Raw genomic sequence first — 3,273 nt, 5'->3', positions numbered from 1 at the left:
CCCCCCCCCCCGTCCGATTTGAGTCTCAGCTTACAAACGTCTAAAACAATACACAAACTTTTATCCAGCATCCGGTTTTAGAATGTGTCTAGATTTCTGCTTAATTAATTTTCATTGTAATATTGTCTGTGGACTTACTGGTATGTCTGTGGTATGTCTGTGGACTTACAACGCTAGAAACCGAGTTTCGATACCCGTGGTGGGCAGAGCACAGATAGCCCATTGGGTAACTTTGTGCTTAACTTCAAACCAACCAATCAAACAAACTCTTGCTTTAAATTTAGTGTTGTGTGGAAATTAATTTGCGTGGCACATTTTTTTGGATAATATATAAACAAAAGCGTACAATAAGACAAAATTACAGGAAGATGAGACGATAGTTAACTTAGGGTGTTTGGTTTTCGAATCTCATTGGCTCATTTTTCTACTGTATTTAAAAATATATCTTCAGAAACGTGAAGATTTTCTTCCATTCAAGAACGTGGTTCTCTTAAGTTATTTCGTTTCTCAGATGAACAAAAAGTAAATCAAAGTTAGTCTAGAATATAAGGAACAAAATTACAATGCTGATGAAAAGCTCCTTCGCCTTACCGAGTTTCATGGCTTATCTGATCATTGTATAGAACTTAGAAGCTTTTCCGTCATGCTCATGCTGAAGAAATAGCCGCTAAACCATGAACCAGAACGAAAACTCTTTGATACGATTCAAGGATTTAGCACGTGATCAATCACAGCCTGAGAGGATACCAAACCTGAATCTATAAATTCCTGATGTACCCAACAAAAGTGTATATTGTTCATGTTCACATTTTCTATCTCATGTTAAACTGGAAAGGATCGAGATTAGCAGATAATCATGACCTCTTATTTATTCAATATGGGCCGAGTGGAGCGTTTATTTATTCATAGGGAGATTTTTATATTTATGCACTTTCGTTTTGTGTGTGTGTGTATATGTGTTTTTGCCAATGTTATCAGTCTGTCTATAAAACTGTGAAAGAAATACAAAATTCACTGACCATTTATTCAGCTAACAATCCTGTGTACTCTCAAACTCTCTTTATATTATTAGTAACGTGGTTATCGTCCCGTGGTTTGCATCCCGTGTCTGCCAAATTGCTCACTGGGCTTTGGAGCCACGAGTGCGTTATAAGAGTAATGGTCAAATCCCACTATTTGTTTACAGTAGCCCAAGATTTGGCCTCTTTCTTTTATTATGTCAGTTGAATTTTAGAGATAGCTAACGCAGATAGCCCTTTGGGTGAATATTCGAAACCAAAAATAAAATATTCCTGATATTTTCAACACAATGCTTAATCATTTGTAAATTAGGAGTGTAATGTCGATTTTTTCATTTAAGTTCTTGATAACAACTATTGTTTTTACCTATATGAATGGGTAGAGGCGTAGCCAGGGGGGGGGGGCTGAAAAATCAAGGCATATTGATCACGTATTATTTTTCAGCTTTTATATATATTATAAACTCGTTTGGTATTAATATTATTTAATAAAAAATAAATAAAACTTCAATAAACACTATTACATTTGATTTCATTTAATGATCATTTTATTAAAAATTTATATCAATTTTTAGCTTCTTAATTTATTGGTCCCTTAAAATTTTCTCCCCCTCCCCTCCCCGAGTGCACAGAAATATCACATGTACCACGTGAATAAGGCCTAAGAAGAACTGACACGCTATATTAATTTCTATAAAAGTTTGCACAAACTTATTAACTTATTACCGGCCTATCACTTGCGTTTACAGACCTAGAATGCTAAAATCCAGTGTTCTATTCCACGTGGTGAGAATAATGTGCTAGAACCACCAAACAATCGAAACTTTAGAGATACCGCTGATTAATTACTTGCCAACTTATCTTTTTATTTATGAAACCTTTCAATATCAATAAGTTAACACTTATACCTGTGTATGAAGCAATGTTTATCTTAAAGCTCTATCTAGCAGAGATCTGCAAAACATTTGCTGTCAAATTAGTATCTTTATTGCAATAGTACTTCTTTAAATACAGTATTTCTAGAATAATACAAAATAATTCTAATCGCAGACGCCTAAATCTTAGGCCTAACATTAATTAAGCCTTTATATATTAAGCCTATAGTTAAGCCTATATTCGATAAATAGATAAATTAATACTATAACGTTTGTACTTTTTCCTCTCTAGTTTAGTTAGGGTTAATCTTTACCGTACTTAATACTGTCAATAAATAAACTTTTGGTTAAATCTGTTGAAATGAAGTGCGCACGCATGCGCATATTTAAACAGTAAGATGTGCGCGCATTTTTAAAACAGAAAAAAACAAACAAACAACCATATATTTTTGAGCATTAATTAGTCCAATTCTGACAAGTTCATTGGAGATCGTTGATGGACTGCAATCTTCAAGCCTCGCCATAAATTTTCTTTGGATTCAAGTCAGGACTTTGACTGGACACTTCAAGACATTTACTTTATTCTTTTGAAACCACTCCAGTGTGGCTTGGGCCTTGAACTTCGGGTCATCGTCCTGCTGAAATGTGAATTTTTGATCCAGTTTTAAATTCTTAGCTGACTCAAGCAGGTTTTCCTCTAGGATTCGCCTGTACTTTGCACCATCTATCTTCCCCTCAATCCTGAAAAGCTTCCCAGTCCCTGCTGATGAGAAGCATCCCCATAACATGATGCTGCCACCACCATGCTTGACACTTGGGATGATGTTGACTGGGTGATGTGCTGTGTTGGGCTTGCATCAGATATAATGCTTTGAATTTAGACCATAATGCTCAATTTTTGTCTCGTCTGACCATAAAACCTTCTACCACATGTCTGTAGTATTTACATGCTTTGTCGCAAACTCTATACGATATTTAAGATGATTGTTTTTCAGTAACAGCTTCTTTCTTGCCACTCGCCCATACAGGCCAGCTTTGTGTGGGGACCGGGATATCGTCGATATATGAATATTAACTCCCATCTCAGACATGAAACTTTGTAAGTCTTTCAAAGTCACTATTAGCTTCACAGTGACATCCCTAACTAGTTTCTGCTTGTCTGGCTGCTTAGTTTGAAAGGGCGGCCTGATCTAGGTAGTGACTGTGTGGTATGAAGCACATTCCACTTCTTAATGATGGAAACTCAAAGGGATAATCAGCGACTTTGAAATATTCTTGTAACCTTCTCTTGACCTGTGTTTCACTACCACTTTATCCCTGACTTGTTTGGAAAGCTCCTTGGTCTTCATGTTTGGTTTGTCATATCACTATGTGAGTTG

The 3,273-nt window shown here is 36.0% G+C and overlaps 1 protein-coding gene across 1 annotated transcript in view; it reads left to right on the top strand.

Annotated features, from left to right (window-relative positions):
* The window catches only part of LOC106460977 (zinc finger protein 2-like), a 109,051-nt gene that overhangs the window by 64,031 nt on the left and 41,747 nt on the right, over positions 1–3,273 (top strand). The window lies entirely within an intron of this gene.

The sequence above is a fragment of the Limulus polyphemus genome, unplaced genomic scaffold, assembly GCF_000517525.1.
Source record: "Limulus polyphemus unplaced genomic scaffold, Limulus_polyphemus-2.1.2 Scaffold873, whole genome shotgun sequence".
Lineage (NCBI taxonomy): Eukaryota > Metazoa > Arthropoda > Merostomata > Xiphosura > Limulidae > Limulus > Limulus polyphemus.
This window is presented reverse-complemented; position numbering and strand designations above follow the sequence as displayed.